This window comes from Nycticebus coucang, chromosome 15 (genome assembly GCF_027406575.1).
Source record: "Nycticebus coucang isolate mNycCou1 chromosome 15, mNycCou1.pri, whole genome shotgun sequence".
Taxonomy (NCBI): Eukaryota; Metazoa; Chordata; class Mammalia; order Primates; family Lorisidae; genus Nycticebus; species Nycticebus coucang.
The window spans coordinates 91,445,603-91,463,341 of NC_069794.1; the positions used below are offsets into that span (position 1 = coordinate 91,445,603).

General features: G+C 42.2%; 1 protein-coding gene and 1 pseudogene across 1 annotated transcript in view; both read right to left on the reverse strand.

Moving 5' to 3' along the window:
• The window catches only part of FREM2 (FRAS1 related extracellular matrix 2), a 170,479-nt gene that overhangs the window by 112,776 nt on the left and 39,964 nt on the right, over positions 1-17,739 (reverse strand). The window lies entirely within an intron of this gene.
• LOC128566970 (26S proteasome regulatory subunit 4-like) lies at positions 264-11,940 on the reverse strand (annotated as a pseudogene).

Sequence of the window (17,739 nt, forward strand, 5' to 3'; positions counted from 1 at the left end):
GTACACCTAAAATACGCTAAGAGAGGAGATTTTGTTTTTTTTTGTCTGTGGAAAGAGCCGGCTTTATTGGGAAGCAGAGAGCTGCAGGGTGACCAGGAGATGAAGGCCGCCCAAGGAGCAGCTTATACCCCATGCTCCAAAAGACACAGAGGATCTTTGCTAATGTCAATCAACTTGAGCGTGGACTCCTCTGGGCAGCTTCACCAATCTCATCCCTCTGGGGTCAGGAAAACTCCCATTTTCCTGGTGGCAACTGTAGTTCACTAGAGGTACAGCCCCTCCAGGGTGCCTTCCTGTTTTTTATACATAACATATTATTCAGATTTTTTGAAGTCTTCATTTGTTACTTTCATTCTACATTCTCTCAAGGCCTTCAGTCCAGCTTCTGTACAAATTGTCTTAACGTCAGCGCTAGAGAGGTCGTCTTTAGCAAGGCTCAAGTCATCCAGAGTTACGTCAGGAGCCAGTGTCATCCTGCTTGTGTGAATCTGAAAGATGTGCTTCTGAGTCTTTTCATCCAGGGCGGGGGGATCTCCATCTTCGTGTCAACACAGCTGGGCCTGATAAGTGCTGGATTCAATGTTTCTATTCAGTTTGTATTTTTTTTTTTTTTTTTTTTTTTGTAGAGACAGAGTTTCACTTTATGGCCCTCGGTAGAGTGCCGTGGCATCACACAGCTCACAGCAACCTCCAACTCCTGGGCTTAAGCGATTCTCTTGCCTCAGCCTCCCGAGTAGCTGGGACTACAGGCGCCCGCCACAACACCCAGCTATTTTTTAGTTGCAGTTCAGCAGGGGCCGGGTTTGAACCCGCCACCCTCGGTATATGGGGCCGGCGCCTTACCGACTGAGCCACAGGCGTTTGTAGCCTTAATAACTTTCACATCTCCCCTTGAATCAAATCCATCCAATTGGTTCGACAGTTCCAATGTTGTTTGCTGAATTTCTGTCTCACCACCAGAATTTGAGTCATATCTTTTTGTCCCAACGGCATCAGTGGAAGGTGTATGCTCTTCAGCAACTTGAAACAAATGTCGTATGAGTTTGGGCCCATCACTTAGGTACTTCCAAATGAGTTCAGAGCCAACCACTCTTAAGAAAGTGGCCGCGGGAGGCACCTGTGGCTCAAAGGAGTAGGGTGCCGGCCCCATATGCCGGAGGTGGTGGGTTCAAACCCAGCCCCAGCCAAAAAAAAAAAAAACTGCAAAAAAAAAAAAAAAGAAAGTGGCCGAGGTTTGGTTTGCTACTGCTTTGCAAACAAGGGTTTACCTGTGCCAGGAAGACCACACACAAGGACCCTCTCAGGGGGCTTTATACACGTCTCTTCATAATACTCGGGAGGGGTGAGAGGAAGCTCCACTGGTTCCTTAACTTCCTGGATTTGGTTGTCTAAGCACCCACTATTGGCAGAGGTCTCCTGGGGGGGGGGGGCTTTTCTTCTTCTGTTTTTTTTTTTTTTTTTGTAGAGACAGAGTCTCACTTTATCGCCCTTGGTAGAGTGCTGTGATATCACAGCTCACTTTCCACCTCCAACTCTTGGGCTTAGGAGATTCTCTTGCTTCGGCCTCCTGAGTAGCTGGGACTACAGGCGTCCACCATAACCCCCAGCTATTTTGTGTTGCAGTTTGGCCGGGGCCGGGTTTGAAACCACCACCCTCGGTACGTGGGGCTGGCGTCCTACCCACTGAGCCACAGGCGCTGCCCCGTGGGGCGCCTTTTCCACTTTCATCACTGTGACCAGGGGATCTGTGTCATCCATCAGCCCCCCATCACAGCGTGCAGCGTGTGGTTGAGCAGGACCGAGCAGCCTGGTTCCAGCAGATCCGTGTCTACAAATGAAAGGGCCAACGCAGCGCTCTGAGCGCACAGAGATAGACACGATGACGTGATTATCATCAATGATCTTGGGTCCCCTCAGATCATCCACTTTCCATCTTCTCTCTTCTTGATTTTCTTCTTAGGGTTTCATTCGTTCCTGATTTCTAATGCATTCTCTTCCTCCACGAGAACATGGTCTTTAATTCTAACGTTGACAATTGTATCTGGCACTAAGTGTGAGGTGTCACCAGTGGTGGTTCACTGAAGAATCTGGTCCCTTTGATTTCTTCTTCTTTTTCCGCACTCTGGTTGGTACAGGAGGGTTGTATTTCTTTTTCTTTTTCTTATCATCCTTCTTATCACCTCCACGACCATGGCCACCATCTTGCCTCCCCTGCTTGGTCTGCGCTGCCGAAAGTGTGTGCCGAAAGTAGATTTTAAAACTGCCTTCATCACACACAGAAAATGGTATTGCTTTGTGAGGTGCCGGACATGTTAATGAGATTGTGGTAATCGTTTCATGATGTATCCATAGGTCAAAACACCACATAGTACACCTGATAAGTATGTGATTTTTATTTGTGAATTACATCTCAATAAAACTGCAAAAAGTAAATTTATTGGAAGAATAATTAAGGACTCATTAGGACAAATATAAGGGAGGAGTCGAAGATATCCTTCTTAAATACTCCCCATTTAGATTTTCTGCCAGTGGAAGAGAAAACTTGCATTATGAAACAAATGGGTGAATGAATATTAAACAGCAATATAAGAAAAATAAAAAATTTTGCCCCTAATAAAAAGGAATTCTTTGAATATTAAAATTTACCCATAAACAACAACAAAAAGGCTAACAAAAAATGCCCATGACAAGCAGCTGATAGTGCACACACTTGAATTAGCAGACTGGATGCAGCCTTGTGGCATACGAGCACACTAAAGAGCCCTCTTTTTAATTAAAATTCTTTGTGCAACTAATTTTGTGGTGAAAGTCAGGAGAGAAGGACCCTACCCTCCACGGACTTCCGGCAAAAGTCCACAATGTCTTGAAAAGACTGAAGAATGATTACTCTCAAATGAAAAATAATTGTTTAGTTAGAAAAAATTTATACGTTTAATTTTCACTTCTCCTGTCTGTTTAATACAAATTTGTTTTACACTGCAAGAAAAATATATGATTAGTAATGAGAAGCTATATAAGTAGCAATGTTCAGATATGCCAGTAATCCTCCCATGGCATTCCAAGTTAAGCATTTTTAAATAAACATCTCACCAAACCTTATGAGTAATTTTCACTGTCAGGGCCCAGGACTGGCCAGGTCTCTGCCTGGCTTATCTATTATCCCGCTGTGCACAATTACCCTCAGGTGCCTGAGGGCTATTCACCTTAGCAGAAGGGAGAGAGAGAAAGATAGTCTTCCAGGGAGAAACAGTCTTAATAGGAGAGTAAATCTTAGTAGTCTTCTTGGAGAGACGCAGGACAGATGCCCTGTGAGCAGAAGCCAAAGAGTCAAAGTGAGCCAGTCCAGGAAAGAACAAACCTTCTGCAGCTTCTTACAGACTATTCCCCTGGCTACTTGCATCCCATATGTAGAGCCTGCCAATCACTGATGATCTTGTCTCTCGAGCTCGAGCTTAGGAGAGCTGAATCCCTTCCCCATACCCTTATCACCACGGTGTTATGTTACCAAGCTGTTACAGGTGTTTCTTTACAGAGTGTTCCGAGCTAACTCGCTTCTCCTTTCCATGAGCTATACGGTTTGCTACATTTCACAGTAAGGATTTATTCATAAGTAAAATAAATCAGGTGAGAACCTAAGATTTTTACTTGAAGAATCTAAAACTTGGGTGTTTTGTATACTAAGGGGTCTGAAACTCAGGCCTTTTTTAAATGTACACAAAATTTAAAGTTCTAATCAATTCTTTTTTTATCCTTAGGAAAATGTAAAGGAAGGTGCTCTAAGAACATATTCTTTTGGGGGCAGTAAAAAGAAACCATAACTGGATTTCCTGGAGGAGTTTTTGACATTAAGTATCTATTTGGTCAAAATCCAAATGCATGCCACAGGTAAAAGTTCTCTGCCTCTCTCTCTCTCTCTCTCCGCTTAAAAAGAAAATAAAGATCAGTGTGACAACATTTTTTAGGCCACGATAAACCACAGTTTTCCTCATTTGGTTAATATATAATGCAGGTGGCATCTTGTGAATATGCTGAGGGTTTGAGAGAGCAATTTCTGCAGAGGATAGTAACTGCTTGCAGAGACGTTTTAGGAGGTGTGGAGGAAAGCAGACACAATGGCTTCACAACTCACGGTGCAGTCAGGAGCCCTGGGCTGGGGGCAATAATTTTGCCCCCTGGGGGGATATTAGGCAATGTCTGGAGATACTCTGGGTTGTCAAAATGTGAGACAGGGCTGAAGTGTAGGGGGATCTAGTGAGTAGAGGTGAAAGACCTCACAGTCCACGGCTCAGACAACCTCCACCCCTTCAAAGAATTACAGTTACCTGGCCCAAGATGTCAACAGCGCCAACATTCGGAAACCATGACCTAAACTTAACTATATTCTGATGTAACAACACAGATAACCTAACATAAACATATTATCTGATTTTCCTTGGAAATTTGTTTCTTATGAATTGAATGGATAATACAGATGATCAAATGGTAAAACTGCCTCTCTTCTCCTCCAAATATGCAGAGCTTATCAAATCCATCTTTGATATGGAAAAGTTTCTGGTACCAAGTGTTTATTTTCTTGTTGCAGGAAGTAGTTGAGCCAGTAGTTTTCCTACTGTCAAAATGTATGACTAATCTCACGAGACGTTCAGGGTGAAGAAGGATCTTGAGAAATGCACCAAACTGTGTCAGAGTGATACAGTCTGCATGAGTTAGATTTCAGTAGGAACTCAAATATGTGGGCAGTGATTTCCATCCTAGATGTTTTCAGCAGATTAGGCTTCATCAGAGCATCTCCGAAATGAGCACACAAAGTAAAAAGGCTTCCCAAGGTCAAAACTGGGCACTGCACACGAGCATCCAAATTTCCATACCCTTTTTGTAGTTGAATGGAGTAATACTACATGTTTAAATGCATTTGCTTGTGTACACACACACACACTCACACACAACCCCCCTCCCCCATACACACACTCACGCATACTTACCCTTACCTTTGGTCTTGAAAGGTACCAAAATACTTTCAAAACACTCTCCAAAACTTTAGAATACACAGAATCCTTTGCATTTTATTCACTGAACAATTTGGGAAATCCTTTCTCAAAATACATTTTTTTGGAATCTTATTTTTCCTGGCTGCCCATAGTTAGTTTGTTATTTAAAAAACATCACTCTATGTCAACTAGGAGAGAAATATTATGCACAAAGGTGTGTAAACAGAATTCTTCACTGCAACAATTCCTAGGCCCTTTAGTAGGTGAGGGTACACAAAGCAGGACAAGACAGGGATTTAGAGCACGTGGTATTTCACAATCTCATTTCACCAGGGAACCCATGTCTTAAGGTGTTACAATAAAACTCTCTTTTACAGCATGCACTTTGGGACGAGCTGGCTTTGTGTATAAACCATTTAAAATACAGTTATGTGAACGGGCATGGTGGCCCACACCTGTAATCCCAGCACTCTGGGAGGCTGAAGCCAGTGGGTTGCCTGAGTTCATGAGTTCGAGACCAGCCTGAGCAAGAACAAGACCTCATTTCTACTAAAAATGAAAAAACTAGCTGAGTGTTGTGGCAGGCGCCTGTAGTCTCACAACTCAGGAGGCTGAGGCAGGAGGATCTCTCGAGCCCAAGAGTTTGAGGTTGCATGAGCTATAATGAGGCTACGGCAGTTTACCCAGGCTGACAGAGTGAAACTCTGCTTCAAACAAAAAATAAAATAAAATAAGATAAAATAAAATACAGTTATGAACAGAGAGCCTGTGGACTATCAATCACATTCTGGTCACCTAATTTTGTATTTCCACATTTGACACCAAGAGTTGGAAAATATACTTTGTAATTTAGAGCTGTGGTTCTCAGCCTTCCTAATGCTGCAATGTATTTTCATTATTAAAAAGGGGTCACAACCCACAGGTTGAGAACGACTGATTTAGAGAAACAAAATCCGATAAAATTAAGGGACTTTTTTCCCCTGCCAATAATGTCAATTCTGGTTCAAACCACTTCCCTTTCCTAATCCAAATAGCAAAGTAAATATGTTAGTTTGGAGAATGTAAATAATAATAATAATAATAATAATAAGCTAAGTTCAAGCAAACACTCCTGACGACTGGTGTGCTTGTTCCACAGAGACACGCCATTGCCGGAGACACACGCTTTGCGTTCCTTTCTGTGGCTTAACAGTAGAGTGCCCAGCCCTGTTTTTTAATTACTCAAATGTGGGATCAGATCTCAGAAGAGACAAAGATTAGGATTTTGGCCGGTTCCAAAAAACACAGCTGAAATCTCCAACACTGTACAACGAGCTGTGTCGGCCTCCATTTCCAGTTGGATCTTACTCCCTGTGGATATTTGAACCTATGATCTGCCCAGCTCTGATAAGGGATTTAGAGGCTTACTGAGAAGAATGCTTCTGACGCTATTAAAACAACCAGCACGGGAAGCATGGACTAAGCTGGGTTTGGAAAGAGGATAAGGCTGCAACATAAACTTTAAAGCTGATAAAGAGATAAAACTTGTGAGAGCACTTTGTCCCTCGTCTGCAGCTCTTCCTCACCCCATCGCTTCCTGTGAGGATCTGAATAAACGCAGCAGCCCTGCGCCCGTCAATTCGGAAGGAAGCTGGGAGACCCTTCACATCTCAACTGGCTGCTGCGACGATATTAACAAGTTCTACGGAAAAATACCTTTTATTGACTGAGGAATTAAATGAGTTGGAAAATGAACATTTGTTAACCGTACTCCTGTGTTATGAATGTATCCGAGAGGATAGGCGTATGTGTGTGTGTGCGTGTGTCTGTGTGTGTATGACAGCAAGTGCTCTGCAGATTTAGGGCAACAGGATTGTATGTGTGTGTGTGTGTGTGTGTGTGTGTGTACACGGTCATGAAAGTATCCAGCCACGCCTGTCTTCTCTACTTCTGCTATTACATGGCTGGACACTTCCCGGACAGCCCTTGTGTATGTGTGTGGGCGTATGTGTGTGTACACACACACACACACGCACCCCTCAACTGCACGACTCAGAAAACTGTAACTGACAATTTCTGTAAGAGAAAATGCACGTACAGAAAAAAACAGACCGTAAGTACCTTTTAAAGAATAATAGAAAACAATCTTTTAGCTATATAAAATATAGACAATTCTCATAAGGCATTCTTTTTTTTTTTTTTTGTAGAGACAGAGTCTCACTTTACCGCCCTCGGCAGAGTGCCATGAGGTCACAGGACGCACAGCAACCTCCAACTCTTGGGCTTCCGCGATTCTCCTGCCTCAGCCTCCCGAGCAGCCTCATAAGGCATTCTTAAAGAGGGAAAATTCTCATGAGTATCTTTGAGTCCTTACTGATAACAGAGAATGAGACTGTGGGGAACACCTCTGCTTCTCCTGCTTCTTATTCTCTTTTCTCTCTTTTTTCAATATCAGGGGACAAGCGAGGTGGGATTGGACTCAAACAAGGAAATACCTGATAAACTTCTAGAAGTTGGACTTACTAAAAGAATCAGAACAGGGGAAACAAGGCTGAAGTGTCCCGGCTTATGAGCAAGGTCTGAATTATGCACCTGCCCTACTTTGGAGGCTCTAACCTGACCAGGGTCTGGAACTCCATGTGGCTTCCACCAAGGACCCAGGAAAGCCTGGCAAAGTGCAGAGGATGCCTCTGCGCACCTGCTGTCTTGGTAAGCTCCTCTTCCCTGCCTTTATTTGTTTGTGGAGGAGTTAAATCCCGTTTTGGTTATTTAAAGCCTTCACTCCCTTCACAGCAGCCACCCAACTCAACAATTTCCATTCACCTCAAGGAGAAGCTCCTTCACCTGAATGCTGTTTGTCAGGTATAGAGCAGTTTGCCTTAATTATTCATCCTAAAATACATATTAGTTTATTCCTTCAAAATGTGCTGTAAGTGAAAAGTGTTGAGACATCAAACATTCATCTAGCAAAGTGGACATTTTTAATCAGCCCTGATTTTAATCAGGGTATTTCAATCACCTGTGCCTATTTAGACCATTATTCTTAGCTAATTTGCCGGACAGTAAGTTCATAAAACCATACAATTGGTTCACTTCATCTTTCTTAACATAAGAAAGATGTTCTTCTTTCTTCCCACCCCCAGCCCCTTTCGTTTCTAAGGAGAGTTTCAGCCAGAAAAGAGATCTGAGCACTGTGAACAGCAAGGTGGGCATTTTCATGTATTATGACAAAAGCTTGATCAGAACCTTACTCTGCTTTACACCCCACACACCTAGACGTCACTACAGATTTCTCATTGGCACAGCTTGGATACATACAGTAGTTTCATTGTTCACAGGTTTCTCTACTTATTAACTTGTTTCCAAGTCTTATCAAAAAATAAAATAGGATTGGGATGTTGTTATGCATAAAAAGAATTCTCAGTTATCAAGCATGCGTTTAGAGTGCCTATGTAGACGGCCTACAGACCAGTTTAGGACAGAGGAACAGAGATGGACGCAATGATAAGACCTCTGCTAAAATGTGCACTCACAAACCTAATAATGAGGATTTCCGCTGTGTGCTGTGAGGCAGGATTTTCTAGTTTTCATGAAAGTAAGAAATGGGACTTCTTGAAATGAGAAATGACATGAACTAAAAGGGGACCCTACTGGAATGTGAATTTGGCACTGGGGGTGAAATAAGGGCTCAGCTGTGGGAAGCTGGGAATGGAGGAAGCCGAAATGAGGGTGTCAAACAGACACAGGCGGAAAACTCCAGATTTTGCCTGTAACTCTGCTCTCAGGATATGGATAACAGCCCAGCATTGACCCTGTCAGCTTTCTGGTTTCAATCTATGCTCATGAGATGTTGGAGAAAAAAGACCCCCCAAACCCCTTTTCAATGAAAGTATTTACATACAGGGAAATCTGAAAATAGGGATTGGAGTGACAATCTAGCCTTTTTAGGTCAACAAAGGGAAATTTTTTTAAGAAGGAACAAAAGCTTGGAGGAAAGACTGGAATCAGCCTGATGTTTTCAGCAGTACCTCTTCCTTTATAAACCTCTTTCATTATAAACACAATGAAAAAAAAAGAATGATATTACCTAATACTATGCAATATATCCATAGCTTTTATTAAGTATGGGATAGATGTTCAAGTACATTTATTTAAACAAGCTGAGTCTCAGGATTGGTTTTGCAGGCTGACTTAGAACATTTTTATGAAGACTTATCACAAAATATAAAAAAGTGTGCTTGGTAAATTTTTCTTTTTAATATAATTATACTGTTAAAGACATACTTCAAAGGAATTTAAAAATAATTGAATCAGATTAAAATCTGGTTAATGTATAAATATATACCCACTATTTCAGATTCCATATACTACATATGTGCTCCTTAAAATTCTATTTCCCATTCAGGCATTACTTTAATACTTCAGGATTTTTGTGTCATCCTTCCTACATAACATTATTTTTAATTTGAGACAGGATCTCACTCTGTTGCCCCGACTAGGGTACAGTGGTATCATCATAGCTGACAGCAACCTCAAACTCCTGGGCTCAAGTGATCCTCCTGTCTCAGCCTCATGAGCAGCTGGGACTACAGATGGCCACCATCATGCCTGGGTAATTTTTCTATTTTTTTTCACTCTTGCTGAGGCTAGTCTGGAACTCTTGCTCTCCAGCAATCCCACCTCAGCCTCCAAAAGTGCTGTGATTACAGGTGAGTTTGAAACCAGCCTGGGCAACACAGTGAGACCCTGTCTCTACAAAAAATAAAAAAAAATTATTCAGGCGTGGTGGTGCTTGCCTGTAATCCCAGCTACTGAGAAGGCCGAGGCATAGAGGTAGCTTGAACCCAGGACTTTGAGGTTGCAGTGAACAATGATCACATTACTGCACTCCAGCCTGAGTGACAGAGCAGGACCCTACCTTCAAAAAAAGAAAACTCTGTTTGTTCACTTTTTTCCCCCCATCTCCCCATTCATTCCATTAGAGGGATTTATTTTTATTTAGTTGGCTGGAGCAGCCCTGGGTTATATATACTGAATGAATGTTTGGACGAGAGCAGACCCTCCCCACGGGGGTTATATATACTGAATGAATGTTTGGACGAGAGCAGACCCTCCCCACGGGGCATACCAGCAAAGTAGGGGAGATGGGTTGTGAGTTTTGTGGCATCAATTCTGTTCACTGGCAGCTTGTTTTGGCACCCCTTCTTACCAGTGTTCCATGTAGGTAGGTTTGCTACGTACACAGAGTTTTAGACACATACAGTGTTAACAGTATTTGCCATCCTACTTCAATGGCTACGTTATTCCAGAAATCCCGGTTTGGACCTTGCTATTGGGCCATTTCCACCAACAATGTGTTGGCTTCTGCCTCGATGACTAGTTAACAGCTGCAATAACTCAGTAAGTGTTCATTCTTAGCAACAGAGAAGACAGGGAACCAGGCTACGTCCACATTTCAGTCTCCAAACTCTCTGAAAGAACTGTCTTAGGATAGTAAAGGTCAGGGCTGCAGGCTCAGGGAGACACATTGATAGCTCTACCTTTCTCAGATGCTGCACAAAAATCATACTCCTGTCAACAGTATAAGGGCATAATTCCAAAGAAAACAGGAAGAAGGCAAAATCAGTGTGACAACTGGAATCTGGACGGGAGATGAACAAGTACAGCAGAGCAAGGATATCAGAGAAATGAATGAATGATTTCTAATGAAATCACCATTAGAAAACACCAGAGATGACCTGATTTGTGCCTAAGGACTCCGGAAGATCAAAAGTGACGGTACCAGTAGCTCCTCACAGTCAGCCTCCCTGACCTCATTTCTAACTTTCACAATCCCTGCACCATATAAATTAGAGGATTCTGCCTCATGGATGACAGTAGATGTGCTCATTGCTAGATTTGCAAGGGCATCTTTTGATAGAACTCGTACAGGTGCATTCATCGCTCTTCATCTGTCCTAAATTGTTCATTAAAGCACTTAAGCTACAGAGGAACTCTAAACATTGTCCCAATAACCGGCAGAGATGCTTAACCCTGAACAGGTTAGGAGCACTGTAAGGAAGAAATGTTGTCAGACGGGGAAATGACTGTCATTGTAATTCAAATGCTAGTTTGCCTTATTTTAGTTCAATAGTTCACAATGTATATTTAGCTGTTTGCTCATAACAATTTCCAGCCCCTGCTCAATATGCATTTTTTCATAGTCAATAGTTAACAGATAAACAGTAAAAGGTAATAATCAGAAAAATCCCAGTGCCCCCTGCATCTCCTCACAATCGTATAAGAGTTCAGCCCTGGGTGCACACACTTAGGCTTTGGGAAATTTCCCACAGGTTAAATGATTCCCACTTTCACATCCTCATAAAAACACACCCCCCAAAGCAGTAGATACATACTAATTTCCTCCCAGGATTGATGAACACGGCTGCATCAGCTCAAGTGAGGGAATGAAAACAACTCTTCAGAAGGTTAAGAATCAGCAAGTCCATTAACTAAAGTGCTATTAAAGATTTAAGTATCCGAGATTTGTGACAAGTCTTAGAAAAAACTAAAATCACCTATCTCCAGCGCCTTAACTTATTTCTTACAGTGCCTCACTTGAGACAGCAAGGTCTGTACCTCCAGGTGTTTGCCACACACTGCATTTGATCCCCTCAAGAGCTGATCTCTACTGTCCCTGTTTGTGGATTTTCTAAAAAACTTAGCTGAGTGCCCAATTTGTAGGAATTCAGCAATTCACTTCAGGGTACAAAAGAAGGTCTTCATTAGGGAGAGATTCTGCTGTTTGTAATGTGGTGGATACAGTATTTATTCTGGGTTTTAAATATGTGAAAAGAGCATGGGATAGTCCTGGCACTTACCAAACTGTGTATTTCTGAATGTCTAACACTGGTTCCTTGACTGTCCCCACGCACTGTTGAATGGTCATGAGCCTCTCTTGTCTCTTTTGTGGCTGTCGGAAAGGAATTCTCATAACCCCGACAGGAGTGCAGGCATTTTAGAAAATCAGGTCAGAAACCAGCAATCCCCTGCTGAGATTCCTGGAGTACCTCAAGGTCAGAGTTCCTGGAAACACCCTATCCAAATCCAGGTGGGTACTAAGGGTACACCCATAACCCAGAGCACACTGGGGAGGAGCCCCAGACAGTACCCCGCTACACGGGAAGGATAACGAAAGCCTTTTGCAACAGTGGAAGCTGGGCTGACACCTGGTCAGTCTCCACTCTCCTTTCCCCTCTATTAAAGTCTTTCTTTGTCCCTGGACTGGCCCTCTCTCTCTTTCATGCGGACCCTCACCCGGGCTTTCTGCCAGAACCTCTCAGTGGCCATATTCCTTAAAGGAGTGCAGTTCAGTGGAAGAAAACACGTGCTTTGGAATTGGATAGCCCGGAGTTTGAATCCCAGCTTTGCCAATTAATCTGTGTAATTTGAGATAATTAATCTCCCCGGGCCTCAGTTTCCTTCTTTGTACCATGGGGATATAAATACCTTATCAGGGAAGGGTTTGGAGTCAGTGAGTGTAAAGCAACAGTACATAGTCTTTAATATTATGATGAAAGTTTTGTGCATGTGTGTGTGTGACCTGTCTGTACACAGAGGGTTGCATTGTTGAATAATAAAACTTGCTCTTTGCTTTCCTGAGAAACTGACTTCCTCATCACTATTCAGGAAGGAGTCAAGAGTTGCAAGTCAAGTCTTGATTCTTGTCTTCCACAAACTTTAAGCACTAATGAAGGAGCAACCTTCCGATTTAATGCTACGAATAAAAGTTTCCTAACCTTAAAGTTATGAGAACACAATTATTTTTCAAAGTGATAGTATATAAACGTGCTTCTATTTGCAATTAAAATTTTAATTATTATCAACATTAATTGATGCCCAAGGGCCAACAGCACTCTACTAAATTTTCCATCATGACAGTTGCTATTAGAGAGAATACAGAATGCTCCATTCCTTTTCTTATGAAGAATAATGATTGCAAATAGGATACTATAATTTTCTTCGTCTCTTTTGTTTTGCAATGAAGTAGCTAACAGAGAGAGCAAGGTGAGTATTAGATTCATCTATTGGTTCCAATCAGTCATCTCCATAATTAGTGTTTTTTAAAAGTTTACTTCAGAATCTATGGCTTCTTACAGTGTATACATTATTAAAGCCCCATTTTGAGATGTGCACGTTTAAAATATCAGTTTATTCTCACTCCCACATTTTTCCCTCCCTACAAGCCTACAGTGTTTATAAATTGAAGTGACATTATCCCTAAAACATGAAAATTAGTTTACAATGAAACGTGATGTTAAATGTTTTTTTCAATAGTTTCAGTATTTGAGCAAGCTTATTCTACTACTTATATTGCAATTAATTACTTGTTTACTTAGAGAAAAACATATGGAGAACATCCTAAGATAGATTATTATAACTGAAAATTTCCTTAGAGATTGTGAAACAAAGTGAAAAGTTTTTGTAAAAGTATGTATTTTTGGCTTTGAATGGCCATATGGATTCAAATGGTTAAAAGGACTAGTTGAAGAATTGTGATCTTCCCTGTATGTTAAACGAAACTTAAACATAAGCCACTCTAAACTGAGGGATAAACTTTTGCTAGCTGTTGGTAGACAATGTCATTCTCTGAATGTTCTCAGACCTTAACTATCTGTGTTCTCAGATCTTAACTATTTGTGTAAATGTAAGATTCTGATGTTAACATCACATTCTCTAACTTAAGGAAGCAAATAAACTTTAAATTATATCTTAATGTGTTCCAACTAGTTTGTTGTTATCAATAAAGTTGTGCCCCAGCTATGCATTACATAACCAAATAAGACCCGCTCCAGGAGACTTGGGTAGAAACTCCCCAGTAGACAGATGACTAGAATCAAGGCTGTCAGCAGCGGTTGGCCTGGGGACCTCACAGGTGTCACCCACTAAAGCAGGGGCGTTGGGAGGAGCCTCCCTGGAGAAGCTGAAAGTTTGGTTGAGTCTTAGAGAGAAGGATGATCACAGTGGGCTCAGGCTTTCTAAGAAGGGGAACAGTATGAGCAAAGGAAAGTGACTCTAGGTAGAATAATTTGGCTCATGGAGAGCCAGGTCGGAGGGGAGCAGAAATCCTGGCTGAGGACACTGCACCTAACTGCTGCCCTATTTTTCTCCGCCCCATTAACATGAAAAAGGGCATCTGCTTAGTCCATCCCAGTTCCTGCCTCTTTCAGTAACTCTCTGTCCACAGGGCACAGGTCTTCTCCTTACAATTGTGTCTATCAAGGCCACAAAGCAAATGTAAGTTGTTAAATCCATCGGGCAGTTTTAGGTGCTTTTCTTCTTTTCTCTTTCCCCGATATTTTTGCCAGTTTTAAAAATTATACCCAATTATTTTTGAGAATGTATAAATAGTGATAAAATAATGATGTAATAATCATTCTAGTGATTATTACTACTGTACCATTTCTGTGACTCTCGATACCGCCCCCACCAACAGCAGTCACCCCTGATGTACCACGGGCTGGACACTGCCAAGCGCCCTGTGTTACGATGTGTGCTCACATAAATACTAGTCCTCACATAAATACTGTGAGATAGATTTTCAAATCAGGAAACTAAGCCCGAAGCAATATAGTCGGAACCATGTGCGGCTCACCTGGGATTTGAGGATTTTAACAGGGTGGCATCACCCTCTTTTGGTTTTGCTCTGGGCTTTCTGGATGTTTCATTTCAGCCTCCATCCCGGGCTTCTCTCTCCCCAGGGCTCCCTTTGCTGCCACAGGCTGCCTGCTGGTCTCACCCTGCATCTGGCCGACCTGTACCCACTCACATGGCCCCAGCAACCCCGTACACAGGTCACGCTCAAATCTATAGAAACAACCAAACCATTTTCTCGCTTCTAGGCCAAGACCGCCCACTTTCTGCTGCACATTCTGCCTGGATGTCTCACACACACTGGGACCTCAGGTCTTATGGCCAAGGCTAAACTCCTTAATATTCTTTGCCGCAAGGCGGCTTCCCTGCTCCTGTTGCCTACTGTAGAAAATAGTGTTTCCTTCCTATCAGCTTCCAACGCAGAGCCCTAGGACACCTACCAGCTTGTCTCATTTGCGACTGCCGTGTTTAATCAGCCCCCGTCCTGAGCACCTCTGCCAAGCATTCCCTTTCCTTTTCTGCAGCAGCTTCTGCAGCTCAGCCGCACGCAGCCTCTGTGATGACGCTCTGCCTCTCCACCAGGTGCGCTGGCCTCTCTTCTCCTCCCATCTACCCTTCACTTAGCTCCGCAACAAACTTCCTAAAACACCTGCTGCCCATGTCCCATCCTTTCCATTCAAAAACTCTGCACCGACTCCCTCTTGCCATGAGGATGAAGTCTGAACCATAGAACAACACCAACTCCCTTGTGATCTGCTGTCTCCTAACTTTCCCAATCCCATTCCCCTCGGCATCTCCATTCCGGCCCAGCACACAAATCACACCAAACTGTCCACCAGAAACACGGTGCAATCTCTCAAGCCCCCACTCAACTCCAATAAATATTCAGTGAACATCTGTCATATATCAGTCACTGCTCTAAGCTGCCTCCTTCACTCCTGTATCTTACTTTCTCATAGAATTCTTGAGAGTCCTTTGGTTTTAATTTGCCATTAGTTCTAACTTGCAACTTGTAGTTTGGAACTGGTGTGTACTCCACAGAGCAAAGCAAAGTTTTCCTACAGTATCATGTATGCTGGCTAATCTCCAGCAACATGAACTTTGCCATAGATATTACCGAGACATATGCTAACCACGCTGTATTATTTCCTTTAGAAATCTTAGATGCAATTTTTAATTAAAATAATCTATCGAATAAAACATGTGCAGACCAGCCATATAGCATCAAGGTAACAACAGTTTAGAGACCTTTGGGGGTTCCTGATTATTCAAAAGTGAAATTCAGTAATTGGATTATTCATTTGTTCAACAAACTTTGGAAATGTACCAGGTTCAAGGGGCTGTTTTAGGGATGGAAAATACAGAAATGAAGGCGATATAGCCCCCCAAAGGACGACGGACAGGAATACCAGCTACTGAAAATCTCACACACGACACACACATTCGCAGGATTCTGGTGGGTTGGGAAGCCCAGACATCGCTTCCTATTAGTTAGGGATGGTTTCCAAGAAGAAACCATTTCCATGCTGAAACTGACTTTTAAAAGACAAAGAGAATTTAGTTTTTAAGTATGGAAGGGGAGGAAGTAAGGAATTTTAACCCAGAGAGATTACCAAATGCAGAGGCCACTTAGAGTAAAAGCTGGAGACAGAAAACAGAAGTAAAGAGAATTAGGAGAGCAAGAGGAAGAATGAACAGTTTGTACGTTAAGTTACATATCTGTGTAGTTAACGTTACCCATGGGTTAATGGAATTTCCATCTAAGGGAAATGTTTATTTTTTAGCATCAACACAAACTTCTTTACATGACAATTGTCGTTATTTATTTAAAACAGTAATATCCACTAATTCTTTGCTTTGTTTTCCTAACAGATGAGATATAATCATGAATCTTTGGGTCTGCCCCATCTATATTCTCAAGCTCCAAATAGTCTTGGTGCACCACGCAACCAATGTTTAACACCTTGTAGGCAGAACATACTGTCCTAAATAAACATTTGAGAGGGGGAGATAGTTTGTTACAAACCACCAAGAAGTTTTCACATGTTGACAAAAACATAAAATCTTGCAATATGGCATAAGTACTTTTTCCTAGCGTTTTGCAAAGGATGCCCATTCCCTGGTTACAGAGAGGTTTTGATAATAGACCATTTAATGAAATCAAGATGCTTCCAAACAAGGTCCCATCACGCAGCCTCTCAGACCCGTGTCCAGTCATCTGCTTTTGGCCCCATTTGTTTCTTCTCGAAACAACTTTGTGGCTCCCTAAGGCTAGGAAACACATGCCGGTTAGAACCACAAGTGGTAAAAATCATTCTTACCAATAGGTTACTTCCTAGTTAAAAATTACCTTTCAAGGTTTGAGGTATCTTATATCATTAAGTGAACTTCTGAGGCAAAGCAAAGCTTGGCTGAATAAACAGAGCAATCTAGCACAGTGCCGAGTGAGCTGGGTTTGACACAGTCCAACAAGGCCCAGCCCCACACCACTTCCCTCCTGGACAAGTCCCTCATTCCATGACTGACCCTCAGCTTCTTGGAGAGACAGGGATGTCAACTTTTACACCAGCAGCACCTGTATGTCAGTGAGGGAAAAGGGGAATAGCTCCCACCCTAGTCACCTGTTAACATGGGTAGAGATGGCTTTTTCAGATAGGGAGGCAGGGCCAGCATTATCATCTAATCCAGCTCAGACCTCTCCCTTGCTCCCCTGCTCAGGGCAGCACTTCAGATAACAGAACCTCAGCTTCTGGGTCTCCTTAAAAAGCCATTCTATCCTCTGACTAACCAAGACATTTTGGACTCCATTATTGTATGCTAAGCTTTTCGGCAACAACTGTTTAAGTTTTCCTAAGTAGTTCCTGAGTAAGCATATTTTAAAAAGCTCTTGCTATAATTTCCTGCAGTGATGATGACAAGTAATTACTATTTTGAAAAATAATTTTTTTTTTTTACTAAGAATAAAAACTGAAATGACAAATAAGTGGTTATCTTTTTCACAGATATAATCAGAGTGAACCATCAAAGACAGCAGATAATTCCTTCCTTGAATGAACTTCACTTTTAAACACAGACCTTACTAGATGTTGCTGTCACAGGTTTCTGTTTATCTAAGTTCAACCACACAGTTGCTAAACGA